The 18,206-nt window shown below is 44.6% G+C and overlaps 2 pseudogenes; both read left to right on the forward strand.

Moving 5' to 3' along the window:
- Positions 1-2,044: 2,044 nt before the first annotated feature.
- Positions 2,045-2,164, forward strand: LOC134945994 (5S ribosomal RNA; annotated as a pseudogene).
- A 168-nt stretch (positions 2,165-2,332) lies between these two features.
- On the forward strand, positions 2,333-2,452 carry LOC134947313 (5S ribosomal RNA; annotated as a pseudogene).
- The last annotated feature ends 15,754 nt before the right edge of the window (positions 2,453-18,206 follow it).

Below are 18,206 nucleotides of genomic sequence, written 5' to 3' on the forward strand. Positions count from 1 at the left end.
CTACGCCTCTCTATCTTATCTCAACCAAAACCCATTTCTGTATGCCCTCTATACTGCCCTGCGTTTCTGATTCTGTTATCTACCGCCCTGCGTATGTTCAAAGGCGTGCAGAGGTTAACGGGGCGTGGCCCCTAACGACGGTGTGAAGAGCGCCCGTAGGGCGCGATGAATCACCTAGTATATATATATATATATATATATATACAAACAGAAAGTTCAGCACTCACCAAAGCAAGCTCACTTATATTCACAACATCAATAAACCAAGTGGGCATATTTGCAGTTATATTATGTGATACAGTTGCTAGGTTTTAATTTTTGAGACTCTGTGATAGTGTAGGACCTGCATGAAGATGGGGTACCTTGGCGAGCGGTTTGCAGGCTTCCGTGCATTGGCCAATTCACTAACTAAACCCCCATCATTTGTTTATTGATGTTGTGAATATAAGTGAGCTTGCTTTGGTGAGTGCTGAACTTTCTGTTTGTATATTTTTAAGAAGGTGGCCATGGGCTACATGCACCCCACCCTATGAGTGGTGAGTGCAGACACTGCACCCTGCTTCTGGGGTGGTGAGTGCTGTGGTTTTATATTTGTTGGTATATATATATATATATATATATATATATGAACAAGAGCACATTACAGGTCACCCCCTTTTTGGCCAGTTCTTGTCAACATATGTCAGATATATTGATGATCTGTTTTTTATCTGGCATGGGGGAGAGAAAACACTTCTCACTTTCATAGACCATCTGTACTCACTTCCTGGCACCATTAGATTCAGCCTCACGTTTAGCAAAACAGAAATCAATTTTTTGGACGTGTCCGTTCTTCTGTCCAACAATACACTGACCACCAGGATCCACTGTAAAGCCTCTGATAGGAACACGCTTTTGCTTTCAACGAGTTTTCACCCGGCACCCCTCAAAAGAGGATTACCTTTTTCACAGCTCCTAAGGGTGATACGGATCACCTCTGACCCTTCAGTAATACCATCTGCTCTACAATCTATGAGTCAACGCTTTCTTGATCGTGGATATTCTAAGGAGGAGATTGACTTGGCACTCACAAGAATTGGTCAAATAAGGAGAGAGGAACTCCTATCTAATAAAGACGCCTCTGTCAACAAAGATAACGACAGGTTTAACTTTGTCAGTATGTACACCACTGCCTCTAGATTCATCCGCAACAAGATTCAGGAACATTGGCACCTTATTGGCACGGATCCAGGATTATCAAAAGCCATTCCGCAACCGCCTCGATTCGCATATAAACGAGGACCCAATCTGAAAGATTTGCTTGTTGTAACAGATTTTTCTAAGAGAAAGAAGAGTACACCCTCACACTGGTTGACCACTAAAACAGGGGTTCACAAATGCACGGGTTGTCCAAACTGTTCATTCTTGCTACTTGGCAATCGGTTTATTAACCCTCAGGATAACAAGACATATACCATTAAACAGAGACTTGACTGCAACAGCAAGTTTGTAGTCTACGTGCTGAAATGTCCATGCAATTTGCTTTATGTTGGAAAGACCAGCAGGATGCTAAAGGAGCGCTTAAGCCAGCATCGTTCAACAATCAAAAAGAGCATTACCCAGGGTGGGACTTTAAGTGACTTTACAAATTTACCTGTGGCAAGACATTTTATGGAGGCAAAACACACTATCAATCAACTCAAATGTTGTATTTTGGATCAAATCCCACCACTACAAAGGGGTGGTGACCGCAACAAAATCTTACTGCAAAGAGAACACCAATGGATTGATAGATTACAAACACTGGCCCCTAACGGGCTCAATGAGGAATTCCGTTTGGGATGCTTCCTTTGACTCTGTACAACAGTGCACAGAATCTACCCTTTTGGTTTAATTTTCTGAGACACCGCCGTGTGTCATGTTTATGTCTTGTCTCAATGGATATGTTTAATCATATATCACCCGCTAATGCTTGATTGTTTTGTCCGTCTGAGCAACATATGGCTTTTGCAGTTTGCTTATTGGACATGTATAATAGCTCATTGCTTTTGTACACCGTGGTGACTGATACTACCATACCACACTGGATCCCATCCGATCCCGTCTGATCTTGGCAATTAAGCAGTGATGGGCCTAGATAGTACCACACTTGGGGACAATGTGGGAATACTGGGTGTTGTATCTAAGGAACCGGTGTATGTTTATTCTTTCTCTTCACAGCTTAGCTGTTGGTATCAATAGTGGTGGCCGTCTTTGTACACCAACATACAGGACTATGATGTGATTTGGCAGTGAAACGGGAGATGACACTGAGACTACGGGAGGCACACACCTGTATATGGGCACAACTGTCTGATACAATCATACCACACTGGAAACCATCCAATCCCGTCTGATCTTGGCAATTAAGCAGTGTTGGGCCCAGTTAGTACCATGCATGGAGACGGCATGGGAATACCGGGTATTGTACCAAGGGACAGATTTGTCCTATAGGTGATGAACTAACATCCCCGTTCTGTCCCTGACATTACATGGCGCTTACATTGGCCTTTCACATCACCCCTGTTTGATACCCATGTTGCATGATGCTATTAACCATGGCTATAACACACCAATATGGTGGTGTGTTGCATTTAGATATCATTATTCCCTGAGTGGTTTGATACCTTTGCTATGCATGATGACAATGTCTGGCTCACTTGCTTTATATGTCACAATTTTTATATGTTACAATTGTTTCATGATTTATATTATTTTTGGGCTGTCGGTGTCCCAATGCTGCCGGCGCTCTGTGGGGTTAATTACTCTGCATGTGTGCCTCAAGCCGGGAACATTGACAGCAGCAACTTCACCTGTCTGCCGCTGCACACGAATACAGATCAGCCTGCACTACAGAATGGTCACGCTGCCGGAGCGGGTTGCTAAGGAGAGAGCCGGGTTTGTGTACCATAGCAACACAACCCACGTGCAGGAAGGAACGAATCGGACAGCAGCTATGACGCGCTGCTTCCGGGCTTCCTGTTCAAAGTGTTTGGCGCCCTCTCTGGTATTTAAAGCAACTCCGGAAAGAGTGACAGCTGCCCCTGATGAAGACCATTGAGCGTTGAAACGGCTGTCGGGCGAACTGTAGCAGTGGGGTACATCCAGATGGCTTATCAGGAATAAAACCCTTTTTTTCTTTCACCTACTAAACGTGAGTGCTGGTCTAATTCTTTTTTCAACTGTGGAAAAAGTGAGTGTTTGTATCAATTACCAGGACCCTGCACCAGCAAAACTTTTGTTATAAGACATAGAGTGCTGTCATGTTGGGGGCCCAGGGCATTTAAGACAGGGGGGCCCGGGGCAAGAAGGAGGGGGCTATTCCTCCCAACATGAGCCATTCCAGTAGGGACAAAATGCTCTGCTACTGGACTTCTCTCTTAATATTATGATTGGCGTCACCTGTGTTGAGCTATATAACTGATAAGAAAGGTATTTCAACACAGGTGATTCCAATAATTAATTACAAGGGAAGTCCAGGTAGAAAGCATCTTGTCCCTCCTGGAATGGGTATGTTGGGAGGTATGGGTTGTGTTTATTAAATTTAAACCAATGGTGTATATTAGATTTAAACTAATAGTTTAACAATGCCTGGGTACTGTTTATAGTTTCACCTAATTGAGAGACAACTATTTTATAAAGTTTTCTTGTAGTGGAACAAAGACAACTTAAACAAACTTAAAATACACATAGAAAAATAACATTTATAATTTATCTTGTCACATGCAAGGATAGCAGCAGCCTCTGTACTACTTACACACTGGGACAGGACTCAGGAGGACTACTTGGTTCTGCTGCGACACATGAGACAGAGCTAGTGATGTCGGTGTGCTCCAGCTGGGGGGCCCCCAGACAGAAGGTGGCCTGGGGTACAGTATATCCTGCGGCCCCCCTTAATCTAGCTAAGCTTGAGAACCGTAGTTGGGAATCCCTGGTTCAAGGACCAAAAATGATTTCCATTTAAGGGCTAAGGGCTGTAATTAGGGTTGTGTAAGCAGTGCTGTCGCACAGAGCAGTGGTCGACACCAGATAATCAACATGCATAAGGTCCACAGGTACAAAAGGTTGACCGATGAAAGAAAGGTCAACAGTGTTGACAGATACAAAAGGTTGTCAGGGTCAAAAGGTTGACATGACGATGGTTAACACAAAAATGGTTGACACATATTTGATGGATTTTTGGCCAAATCTTGTATATTTCATGTTATATGGCCACCATCAGCACAAGCATCTACCCTTGTGGGCTTCCATTGCAAAGCGTGGCAAGTGCCAAAGGTTACTATTCCCAATAGATGTCCACATGGATAGTAAATTAAGCAAATATAAAGAAAAAAACCCGTTAACCATTTGTGTGTTGACTATTGCCATGTCAACCTTTTGTACATGTTGACCTTTTGTACCTGTTGACCTTATGCACGTCGATCCTATGGTGTTGACCTGTTGACTGTTGACCAATACATTGTCAATGTATCATCTGGATACCGCCCAATCACCATTGGAAAAGATCATACTACCTCCCACAATGCTTACTGGACACTGGCTGCAGAGAATGCTGGGAGAATAATATTCTGTAATTTTTACAAAACAAATCATCAGCTAACATTCCCATTAAGCTTGTGTAATAGACCAGTAATATAATATCACTGGCATAGCTTATATTAGATTGCAGTTACTGTATTTTCCATAAATAAAATAAAAAAACAGAATGAAATGTAATTATATATTCTGTACATAAATGAATTAATCATTAGAGCAAAATTAGTTCACAGTAGTGATCCTGCTTTACTTGTTTTAGCCGGAGCTGTACTAATTGTTGTGGCTTTTGGAGAAATATGATGGTCTATGTTTTGCTTTTGCAATCAATTAATTGCACATTGGGGAGAGTTTGTAAGACAAGCTCGTTGGCCTGTGACCTCTTGGAGTTAATGATACGACTTCTCGTTACGAGGAGTCACTTCTAACCTTGACCTTGGTGCAAACACTCCAGGTGCCACCGAGCTGCTTCTCCCAATGGGAAAAAAATAAGTTAGTACTACATGGAGTACAAAGGAGAACCTTGTGGCAAAGCTATTATGTCATTGCAAGATTGCTAAAGAAAAACATCTTTCTATGTTTTCTATAATCCTATTTATGTCACAGCTCATATGTTTCAATTTTCAAAAACAGCGCAGTTTCTTTCTCCCAGTCATATCTCAATAATGAAATAACATTATATTCGTTTGTAAATAAAACGGCAACAGAGTGAATAAAAAGGTACATCTATTATTGCTGAAAGTGGATTTATTTAGCAATGTCTTGCCATATGCAGGGCCGTAGATTGCTAGGTGGGGCCCCGGTAATGCTGGAGGTGTGACCTAATCACTTAAGTGTGGCCCCGCCCCATAAAAAAAAAACACGTGATCACTGCAATGGTTCCCCCACCTGCAACAGAGAAGAATGATGACAGTGGCAGCGGCCTCCCTGGACCAACTGCACCCAAGCTCACAGCAGCGTGTCCCAGCTTGGGGCATTCCTCCCAACTGTCCCAATTTGGGCAGGACAGTTCCGTTTTTCTGGGACTGTTTCGCTGTCTCACCTGTATGTCGCAGTGCCCCACGGTGGCGAGGGCAGTTGTGGTGAATAGACGTAGCGTCTGTTCACAGGGAGAGAGGGACAGGGGGCATGCCAGCAGCTCACAGAGCACTTGGCATGAACCCCACAGCCGTGTGGCATGCTATCGCAGCACTTCCAAAAGGTATGGGTTGGGGAGAGGCTGCTTCGGCTTACAAGTAGGAGGGGGGGGGGAGCACGGGCCCAGGTGATTAGTATCCGCCCCCTTTGCAGCACCACTGGCCATATGGCTACATGTTGCTACCATTTTATAAATGCCTGAGGCCTACATTTAATTCTACCTTGACACAGAAAGCAACATGGCAGTTCTCGCATATGGAAATCTTTCCCTACTAACACAACAAGATGACAGCGAGGAACATGGCTTGGCCATAGCAGTAGTGTAAAACACACCCCACTATCCCTACAACTGGATTGCTGCATTGCTGTCATTTTGATCCACAGTAATAGAGCAAGAAGTCTGAGTGCTGCTGCACTCCAGTGTACCCATGTCCCTAAAGCCTGCTACACACTAGAGCGACGGCCAAACGTGGTTGGGCTGAATTCCCTTAGGCCCTGACCAGTGGAGATTGGCCGTACACATATAAAGGACAGAGCGACATATCATTCCGCCCTTCATTTACACTGCACTGGGGTGTTAGCAATATCTTCTGTCTGCCCTGCAGTAGGGATGACCTGAGGATGACACTAACGACCCGTGGGAGTGTGCAACCATGCATACACAATGTATGATGTAGACTATTTGTTGTTACGAAACATCAAATCGTCCCTACATCGTGCAGGTGTGTACCCGGCTTTAGACAGAATGCTACAGGTAGAATCTGTGTGCAGACTGGAGCACATGAAAGATTACTAGCACATTGCTGTAGATCTTGACGATTTATGTAGATATGTTATACTCTTTGAGATGATACAAGTAAAATTGCATAAGGCAAGTAGAAACATATCAAGTAGTAATGTAAGCAGGGTATCATAAAACAGGCAGAGCTGCTAAAGGCAATTGCAAGTAGCAAGGTAGCAAACAAGGGAAGGGTAGGAGACAAGTGGCTAAGAGAGTGTACAGGGAAAAACAAGAGACAGAAGGGTAATACGCATGAGAACTTTCATTCTAAACAGGAGGGGAAGGAGTGGAAGTATACGGAAGTGGAGAAGCTGGGAGGGTTAGACAATGGTCACATAGGATTTAATAAACAAGAGAGATCTGAGGGAGTGTTCAGAGTATTGGAGGCTTTGGGAGTCTAATCGAGCATGGGGGAACATCCACAGATGGAGAGCAGAGCAGGAGAAGTCATGGAGTAGAGAGTAAGTGGTGGGTATCAGGGGGAATAAGAGGCAGCAGTCATTAGCAGAAGGGAGGAACTAGAAATACAGGAACAATAAATTATGAAACTGCTGCAAAGGACATGTTGGCACCAATAATTAAGTATCCAACTCTCTGTGAGTTTCTCTGATGGATACTTATGTGCTGAGGGCAATTCAACTGCGGGATAAGTATGATTTGCCGATGGACGGGATGCCGGCGGTCAGAATACTGACAGTGGCATCCCATTCATCAGAATCCCACAGACCCACAGTAAGCCCTCTAACCCTCCTCTGCCCCATACCCTAACCCTCCCTTGTGGGTGCCTAACCCTAACCCTCACCAGGGGTGCCTAACCCTAACCTTCCCCACTTTGTGCCTAACCCTAACCTCCCCTTCTTCTGCCTAAACCTAACCCCCCCCCCTCCCCCCCCCCCCGCGTCCCGCTGTCTGGACGATCGGAATGCCGGCTGTTGGTAATGTGACGCCAGCATTGTGAGCGGCATCGGTATCTCAAGGCCTGCATTGCCACCTACTTGGGATCCCGGCGTAAGTATATCAACCACCAGGATCCCGCCACTGCTATGTATCTATGTAAAATAGGGTAACTTCAGCAGGAGCTAAGTTGTCCACACTTACTTTGAGGAGATAAACCCTTAGGAATACCGTAGGTCCTTTGCTTAGATAATGCAAGAAGTCATTTCAGGGCTTCTTGAAGTTTTCACAAGTTTGAATTTAAACTACAAAGAAAATAACATTTTGCAATCACACATTTGAGTAATCATGCAAGCACTGTCCAGTCTATTTCTAGGCTGCAATATGCAGCATTATTACGTGCAAGAATACACATTAAATTTGCAAATGTTAACCCTCAAACTGCTGACGTTTATTTGTTTGGCTTCTGGTGGTATTTGGACATGGATCTGTTCAGTGTAGTTCTACTCTATGGAGGTAATTCAGATCTGATCGCTGGGCTGCTAATTTTGCTGTCTTGCAATCAGATAGTTGCCTCCTCCAGGGGGAGTGTAAATTCGCTGTGCAAGTGTGCGATGGCATGTGTACACTGAGCAGCGAAAATCCAGTGTGTGTATCTGTGCGCAGCCCAGGACTTACTCCTACAGTGCGATGAGAACAGGATGATCGGGGCCGGAGCTGACGTCACACACCCTCCCTGCACACGCTTCGTAACGTCTACGTTTTTCCAAACACTCCCTGAAAACGCTCAGTTGCCACCCACAAATGGCCTCCCCCGTCAATCACCTTGCGAATGACTGTGCGAACTGATTTTTCACACCATCCTGACGCTGACCTGCAACGCCCATTGTTGTTGTCTGGCGCGTGTGCGCATTGCAAAAATGCACAGCAGCGATCAGATCTGAATCACCCCTATGATAAGATTCTGGAAAGTTAAGGCAGTTAAAGCAATATTTATTTTTCAACCAGGATGAACCTATTACCTAGCCTACTTGGTTGGTCAGTTGCATTTGCTTTACCAAACAGACTTATAAAAACAAAACTGTAACCGTTGGTCCCTAAAGAGGGCAATGGGCCCTATATACTTAATTGCAGGGAGATGGAGCATTGAGACAAAAATTCAAATAATCAAATTCCAAAACCCATCTTTATTTTGCTACTTGTATTGCCATCAGCAATACTCATGGCCGGATTAAGGGAGTGGTGACAGGGGCGGCCGTCCAGGAGCCCCCACACATTAGGGGCCCCACACAGGGTTGTGCTACCTTGCTGGGGCGTGCAGGGATCCTATGCCGGCTGCCGCTGCACCTGTCAAACTATATGGCAGGCAGCGGCGCCGGTGACCCGTGCTGCGCGGCTCTATTCTTCAGTCCCCCTCTCCGCTCCTCCACACTGCTTTGTTCTGTCATCACTGTCAAATCAGAGGCGGATCCAGAGGGGAGGGAGGGGAATTGACGCAGGTCTTTCTGTCTTTTCTGGCAGTTTTAGGGGAAAAGGCTGGGGGGAGGCATGCAGCCTGGCCAGAGGGGATCCAGACAGTCACCGGGCACTAGGACCCAGCGGTTTGCTGGAGCTCTAATAGACAGTCTGCTGCTCCATGACGTTTAGGTATTGTGCATGTGTGTTTTGTTGGGGGCCCCCACACCTTTGTTGCCCTGGGCCCCCACCATCCTTAATTCAGCCCTGGCAGTAGCAGTTGCTAAATGCCATCATTTAAAATCTTATCTGGTGACAGATTATCGATGAAGAAACACCAGTTCCCCTAGTCCTTCAGCACAAGTACTCTAAATGCAGGTGTAACAGGTATGTATGGTGGAGTGTTGTTGCTAGTGCAGGTGTCGGTGGACTTACATGGATTCTTTACTCGAAATCACTTCTTGTACTGGGTCTCACTTCTGGAACCCTACGCAGAGGGACGAGGAACCCCAACCCCGGAGAACCAAACATATACGTCACCACACATGAGGACGGTGACATAAAGATTTATTAGTCAGGATCAAACTGGTCACGTCTGTGAGAGTAATTTATTAAAAGGCAAATACACTTCCACAAATAAGACAAAGGGTGCACATGAGGATATAGGAAAAGGTTGCAAACGGTACAGCAATATCACAGTATACTAATAATCAAATCAGTAAACTATTTGCATATGCATTTGCATACTGATATTTAGTAATATTCTACTATGCCCGCTCGGGGTGGTAACCTTTGTTGTCATCACAAGATGCTGGTGACTGAGTTGTATACCTAGTACCGGAACTAAACCAGAGCAGCAAAAGAGTCAATTTACATGCTAAGATTCTGAACCCTTTAAAATCTAGTCTAGTCTTAATAGTAGCAGGTAATGCTGACAATTGAAAGTCAATAGCAGAATTAAGCACAGTTTGATATTGCAGGTTAGCAGACAGTAGGTATACAGTACCAAGTAAGCAGTTCAGTGAAGGGTGAAATATAGCGTACTAATTCCTCACACCGTTCAGAGAATAACGGGGCATGCATAAGTTGGCAGACTTAATAAGAGATTCAGCAGGGTGCAAATGAATTTAAAGCAGTTTCCAGTCAAAGCAGTAAGGTTATTAGCACAGCTGGCAGTTTCAGGCTATATTAGTAGCTGAGGCTCTGAATAGCTAGAGCGTGTTCACAATACAGTTCAGCGTCACATGAAAGGTGCAGATAGATTGCAGGTAAGGTATAATAAAGCTGTCTGATACAAGCTTTGGAGTGTCTAAAATACACAAGGGGTCCGCTCTTTCCTGTCACCCCATTCACTAAGGCAGTTTAGAGTTTCTTTTGCTTCCGGGCGCCTGCCTATCCTGAGGTAAATTATATCTAAAAAGGGTCGTGCTGGTCATTAAATGGACTTGCCTGTTGAAAGGTACAATATTTAATACTGTCCAGTACTCTTAATAGCTGTGTCTGCCAAGTAAAAGGAAGAGCGTCTCTCTCTCTCTCTATCTCTCATCTGATCCCTATTCAGCTGTGTATGCGGAGCTGGGTGACTCTGGGTTTCTAACTGAGGGCATTAGCTGGAGTGTCTGTGCGTCAGAGGTAGGTACCTGCTATCAGCAGCCTCACCCACTCCCCTCTATCACCTGAGACCTTTCCTGGCAGCTTCTCTCAGTACTGGGCAGGCTGGTGTCACTGCAGCAGCTGTCAGCTCTCACAGTGGTCTCCTCAGCGGCAGCTCCGCTCTCCATGGCATGTCCCCTCACAGCGGTCTCCTCAGCAGCGGTTCCGCTCTCCACAGCGTGTCTCCTCACAGCGGTCTCCTCAGCGGCAGCTACACTCTCCACCACATGTCTCCTCTCACACACACTGGTGCGAACCCCCGCCTCCTCCTTTTCCTGCTCTGCTCTCCAATCAAAACTCCATCAGCCTTCTCACTCCCTCCTCCATTATAAGTAAGTCCAAGGGCCCTAGGGCCTGTCTGCTCACTGGTCCTGCTGGCATCTCCCAGGCAACAGCAGAAGGGAGTGTTAACCCCTTCAGCATTAACAGGATGGGAAGTAATCCAAGCTCAGCAAGGGGAAAATTAGGGAACCCTACTCATGTCTTATCCAGTCCGACAGTTGCCTGCAATGCATACCCTTTGTAGTACAAATTAAGGGGGTAAAGTTCAGAGTGTCACACAGGCTAGTGAGTTAATCATAATGATTCAAAAGAAGTCTTTTGATAACTTGAACGCCATTCCCAACAGTAGAGTGAGCATTCAGCAGCAGATTCAAGAGAGAAACAAATATATAATTGTAGCAAATGGTTTAATTCAAAATTGCTAGGAAGTGTTAGCACATTGTTATGATATGAATTCTCCATTTACCCCATAAAAACGCAACACCCTTTGAAGTCACTTCCACTGAAGTGAGGAAATCAGGAGCTTTTAATTTATGGCATTAAGCTTTCTCATTAGATTTGCCACCAACCTATATTCATTATTCTGTGTGCCCTCTTTGGGATGAACACAGAAATGCATAAGAATACTCTGCAGCTGCTAATCTATAACGTCTACATATTGCTCAAACTGTATGTTTGTGGTTATTTAGATATTGCAGTATAGCGGTGACCCTGGGGCAGATATATTAAGTACTGGAGAAGTGATAAAGCAGTGATACGTGCAAGGTGATAACGCACCAGCCAGTCAGCTCCTGTCATTTTTCAAACTATAATGATTGGCTGGTGCTTTATCACCTTCCACTTATCACTGATTTATCACTTCTTTGTCACTTCTCTAGGCTTAATAGTGTACATCTGCCCCCCTATTAGATAAAATGTCAACATTATACAAACAGTAGATATTGGTGGTGTTACCATAGCTCATCAGCAGTCAACAGTATGTTGTACGTATATATAATGTATAGTACTACCTGCCATCAAGTACATTCATGGGGCCAGGTGTAATGAAGTCCGAGTTGCGGGTTCTCGGCCGAACTTGGACTTTTTTTTAAAAAGGCAATCGTTCACAAGGCATGGCTTTGCCTTGTACATGATTGCCGCTTAAAAAAAAAAAAAAACGTCCGAGTTCGTCCGGGAACCCGCACCTCCGGCCAACTTGGATTCAATACATTCGGCCCATGGTGTTTGATTTACTATACTCAATATAGCATCAAATTGTGGCCTTAGAAGAAATAGTGTTTTTCAGTCCTTAAGTCTGTTTTGCCTGAGTGAAATCTTTCAATAAGTTCTGCCAAATTGTGGTTAGCTGTAAACTCCTGTGGTGGTATTGAAATCTGAGCATCTGCTTACTAGGCGCTGGCAGGAAGATGCACTTCATGGTGATAACTGTTTTTTCTTTCCTATTTCATGTTATTTTATTTTTAGTGCCCTATGTGTATAACAATGTGTATAACAACGTCAAGAAGTATTTTTAGTAATGATTTACAAATTGAAATGTTGCAAAAGAATTAACTTTAATCACTGAATGCTGCAGTCCTTCTCTTATTAAAGTGTACAACCACCTCTGAACAACTTTCATGGATAATGGCTCTACAAACAGGCAGTAGGACCTTTCATGGTTCCCCTATTCATAATTTTGGTGCTAATGACTATCTGTTGTGATATGAGCCCTGCATATGTCTGAAACTCTGTATTTGTGGTTACCATTTAAAACTGTTAGTAATGTTGGCATTGAAATATATTACTTTATATTCTTATTCAATATAATACTGTAACATATTTCAAATGTCACTCTGAAAATCATTCCCAGGTTATTCAGTCCAGGCTCTTAAAGTATCACTGTTAATACTGATTTATGATCTGCCTCTTCCGATGGGAAGGCTGCCTTGCAAAGACTTTCTGAATGCATCAATGGACTCAAATGTTATAATATGGCCATCTTTGGAAACAGGGTCAAGTTAGCACTTGCTATAGATGACGATCAAAGGGAAGATCATTTTCCTAATGGGATGCAATTTTGTGGTTGAATGTTTCATACCATTACAAGATCTAAGCTTTTTAATTAACACATGCTGGGAAATTCATTAAACTACCCCTCCAGTGTTATTCCAATGCAAGTTTTGATTTACCTAGGGTCCATATCTTTCACTGAAAATGATGGGATACTTGTTATATGATAGGAGGAACATTTTTTAAATGATAGCCAGCGTGAGAACAAAGAGGAGCACATACAATTTAAGAAAAAAGTCTGGTTTAAAAAAGTGCACTTTTAATTTACATTTTTTTTTATTTTAATAATTTAATTCCCATGGCTCCTTTATATGTTTTAAAATTAAGAATATGCATGTCTGTGTCTACAGTTCCCGTAGTCCTAAATGTTTTGGCATTTGGAAGGCAATTGTAATTTTATAACAGTAAGCATCACTGGATTTCTAAAGTCTTGGGCAGCAGACATACAGTATAAGCAAATTGCACATTCAGTTGCTTGAGTTAAGCTGATATTTTACAGCAGGTAGACAGAAAAAAAAAAATTGCAATTGGAAATTTTTCGGATGTTTCTCCAATATTTTTTTTGGGCTATCCTATTAGGATCACCCGGAATAAATCTCCCTGCAGCAGGTGAAACAAAATCCTCACAAAGCAGCGACCCCACCGGCTTATCGGGGCAAATTGAATAGCCGCCAGCGAGACAATTACCCATGCTAATTTACCGCAGGTTATTGGATATCCCCCAATGTGTGTACTGTAATTTTGAATTTTTTTTAAGTAAGTCTCAAAAATATTGGAAAAAAACACTTGTAATCCCCATCTACATGTAACATTAATACGACACAAAAAATACATGTCCCACATAATTAAACCCATTTTTGAGCTTTCAACAGAAAATCACTTAAAAAATTACTTGTCATTATAGTCCAAATTATGCTACATATTTAAATTCCTTCAATTGCATGATCGTTTATTGGGAGGGGGGCTGCTGCCTTGGAGGATGGGCTAGCTTGGATGATGCATAGAGGGCATGGTGAGTGCAAAGGTTGACTGCGCAGGGGGCGTGGTGTCACAATCGTGTCATCGTGGCTCTGTCCCCTGATATACAGGCATTTTAATGGCGGGTACAGGGCTACAATGATGTGATTCAGCATAAAGGTATGCAAGTATGGCCTGAGGTTCTGCACGAAATCCCAGCATCTTACCTTAAAATAAAGATTTTACCCGGGATTTGAGGCTCTGTATGGAGGGGGCGGAGCTAAACAACACAAAATTTGGTTTTGCCTTGTAAATGATTGCTGCATTAAAAAATGGGCAGACTCGCATAAAGTCCGAAACCTCTGGCAACTCAGAGGCTATCACAGTTAGCCCTATGGATGGTCTATAGTAGTGTTTCCCAAATTCTGTCCTCAGGGACCTTTAGCAGTGCATGTTTTCCAGATCTCCTAGTTGGTGTACAGGTGTCTGTCTGATACATTTAAAAGACACATTGTTGCTAACATTTGTGATACTGAGGATATCTGTAAAACATGCACTGTTAGTGGACCCTGGAGACCATGTTTGGGAAATAAAGCCCTATAGTACAGTATAGGACAGTGTCTCTCAAAGCTGGTCCTAATGGAACCCTAAGAGTACTGTACTTGTTTTCCAGATCCTTCAGCTGTAGCATTGGAGTGTTCATTAGCACAATAGATCTATAGCTGGTACTAATTATTTCTGAGGATACCTTGGAAACATGAAGACTGGGTTTGAGAAACCCAGGTATAGTCTGTAGGGGAGAGAGTCTAAAGAATGAACTTTCTATATCAAACATATTTATCTCATATAAATAACGTGGTCAGGAAAAGGTTAAACACCCCTAAATTCTGAGTCTTACTGGTACGCTGGGGCCGCGGGGCTGGCTTCCTTGGCGATGTGCGGGCAGCGGCGGAGGTGGGCTGCTGTGCCAGATCCGTGGGCAGCAGAAGCGGCGGTAAGGGGGTCCGCTCGTGGCGGTGGGACGTCGCTACAGTGGGTCGCTCTTGCTGAGCCATTGCTAGGAGACCAGGGGCAGTGAGCAATGTGGCTTTGCAAAAAGGTCTGCATTACTGGGCGCTGCCATGTTGGAAACCAAGTTTTGAGTAAAGTTCCTGTTTCCTGTCTCTTCCAGCCAATCCAGGGGAAGCTCTCCCTATAAAAGGGGGCTGGTTTAGGACAGGGATGCCAGTGCTTCAAGTTACAACCCTGTTGTAGGTGCTTTAGCCTGTGCTCCCAGGATTCATGCTGTATTCTGGTTCCTCCTGATCCTGCTTGGTCGGTTCTCTGTTGCTGCTGCAGCCCTGCCGTTCCTACCCTGCTACTGCCTGTGGAAGCGCCCCTGGAAAACCCGGTCCAGTAAGACTCTTTGGGCACAGTCGGCCCCGGGTATTCTGCCTCATCTTTCAAGCTACACTCCACAGATCTCCTTCACCAGCCACGCCTTTGTACCACCGACCACCGCCTGCAGATTATTATCTTCAGCCTCGTTTTCCAAACCACAGTCCACAGTCCTTGTCTCCAGCCACGTCTTCAACCATCATCTACAGTTCCACAGTTCATCATCTACAGTCTCGTCTTTCAAATCACAGTCCACAGTTCTTTGCCTCCAGCCACGTCTTAACCATCGTGCTCCAGCCTCGGTTCTCTACCTCAGCCCAGTACATAATAAATACTTTCCACTGACTCTCAAACCCCGCCTACGTTCTTCATTGCTCCATGTCCCATGCGAAGGAACTATATCCAGCCCCCTCATCTGGTTCATTCACAGCCTGCTACCTCCTCTGGCTAATCTCAGCTGCCGGATCCTCAAACTCTGCTAGACGTGACAGTAAGCACTGGCCCAATGGATTCGATGGGTGATCAGGCCTCAGGAGAGGATTCAACTACAGATATCTGGTCTCGCTTAAGTACGCAGGAGGCCACACAATCTCAAATCGTGCAGTTCATGCAAAGTATGTCCGAACGTCTCGATTCTCTCTGTGTTGCCATGACGGCCTCTCAAGTATCTACAGCTGCTCCCACATTAGCACCTCCGGTCCCGCTTCCTCCTGTACCAGTACCACTTCCACGGTTGCATTTGCCACCTCCCAATAAATTCAATGGGAATCCAAAACAATGCCGCGGGTTTCTTAACCAGTGCGAAATCCAGTTCGAACTACAGTTGGCCTACTTCCCATCGGCACGAACCAAAGTAGCCTATATAATTTCTTTACTTACCGGGTAAGCGTTGGAATGGGCTTCTCCTTTGTGGGAGAGGATGGATCCCATCTTATCTAACTATCCAGAATTCGTGGCCACCTTCCGAAAAATCTTCGACAAACCGGGCAGGACTTCAGCTGCCTCGTTGGAGATCCTGCGTCTGAGTCAGGGCACGCTTACGGTCAGTCAGTACGTGATCCAGTTTCGCACCCTTTCCTCAGAACTGAACTGGAACGAGGAGGCTCTCATTGCAGCTTTCTGGAGCGGTCTCTCCGAAAAGATCAAAGATGACCTCGCAACTCAGGACGTACCTGATAAGTTGGATACACTAATTTCTTTATGCAATAAGTTAGACCTGAGGTACAGAGAACGCTGTATGGAGAGGTTGCGGTCAGATCGCCCTAAGCCTAGAGTTGTTCTTCTACCAACACCATCATCCCCAACTGCGGAAGAACCCATGCAGTTTAATCGTTCCCGTCTCTCCAATAAAGAACGTCAGAGACGGCGACAAGGAAACCTCTGCCTGTATTGTGGTGCATCTGATCACTTTGTTAAAACTTGCAATCTACGTCCGGGAAATGCCCGCTCCTAGTTTGTGCAGGAGAGGTCAAGCTAGGAGAATTCTCAGAATTACATACCAAGAAAGAGTCTGTCCTGTTAACCCAATTGGAACTCCCTTCTTCTTCTCTTCTCATCCCTGCATTACTCGACTCCAGAGCCGCCGAAAGCTTCATTACGTCAGCTCTGGTAAAACGATCTGGAATACAAACAGTTCCTTTGGATCGTACCATTTCTGTTACCGCAGTGGATGGATGTTATATCCCTGAGGGTATTATATCCTTTCGTACTATTCCTCTCAAGATGAAGGTCGGAGTTCTCCATTCAGAAGAAATCTCTTTCCTTGTAATTCCTAAAGCCTCTCATGAACTAATCCTAGGGTTTCCATGGTTAATCAGACACAATCCCCACATAGATTGGCAAACTATGGATGTTCTCTCTTGGGGACAAGACTGTTTTCAGAACTGTTTACCTTCAGTTAGACCTCTCTGTTCTTCCAGCCCTTCCAGCCTTCCTGTGGAGTACCAAGCTTTTCAATATGTTTTCAGTAAGCAAGGGGCGGACACCTTGCCTCCACATCGTACTTGGGATTGTCCCATTGAGCTAGTACCGGGTAAGACTCCTCCCTGAGGTCGAATTTACCCTCTCTCACTTCCCGAGACACAGGCCATGTCGGAGTATATCCGGGAGAACTTGGAGAAAGGGTTTATCAGGTCTTCTACATCTCCGGCTGGAGCGGAATTTTTTTTTGTCAAAAAGAAAGATGGGGGGTTGCGGCCCTGTATTATAGAGGTCTCAATGACATAACAGTTAAGAACAGCTATCCGTTACCTCTGATTCCAGAACTGTTCGACCGTGTTAAAGGAGCTACTGTATTTACTAAGTTGGACTTACGGGGGGCCTACAATCTTATACGTATTCGCCCAGAGGACGAATGGAAGACGGCATTTAATACCCGCGACGGCCATTACGAATACCTGGTAATGCCTTTTGGCCTATGTAATTCCCCAGCCGGCTTTCAAGAGTTCGTTTAACGAAATCTTCAGAGATCTTCTCTATGACTGCTTGGTAGTATATCTGGAAGACATCCTCATTTTTTCTAAGGATCTGAAGACCCATCGGGAACAAGTCAAAAAAGTGTTAACTCGTTTACGAAGGAATCAGTTATTCTGTAAATTAGAGAAGTGCACCTTTGAAGTACCCACAATTCCATTCCTCGGTTGCATTCTTTCAGGGCAGAAGTTACAGATGGACTCCGCTAAAGTCCAGGCGATTCAGGATTGGGAACTTCCAGCTACCCTTAAAGGAATTCAACGTTTCCTGGGGTTTGCTAACTTCTACCGAAGATTCATTCAAAATTATTCTTCTGTCATAGCTCCTATAACCGCATTAACTAGGAAGGGAGCCGATCCTGCCAAGTGGTCTCCTGAGGCTTTGGAAGCTTTTTCATCTTTAAAGGAGGCCTTCACGACTGCTCCAGTTCTTCAACATCCCGATCTCAGCCGTCCGTTCTTGGTGGAGATTGATGCCTCTACTGTGGGAGTGGGAGCAGTATTATCCCAGCTTTTCGAGGACAAGAAGGTCCATCCCTGTGCATTCTTCTCACGAAGATTCTCCCCCGCTGAACAGAATTATGCTATTGGGGAACAGG

The sequence above is a fragment of the Pseudophryne corroboree genome, chromosome 7 (genome assembly GCF_028390025.1).
Source record: "Pseudophryne corroboree isolate aPseCor3 chromosome 7, aPseCor3.hap2, whole genome shotgun sequence".
Taxonomy (NCBI): domain Eukaryota; kingdom Metazoa; phylum Chordata; class Amphibia; order Anura; family Myobatrachidae; genus Pseudophryne; species Pseudophryne corroboree.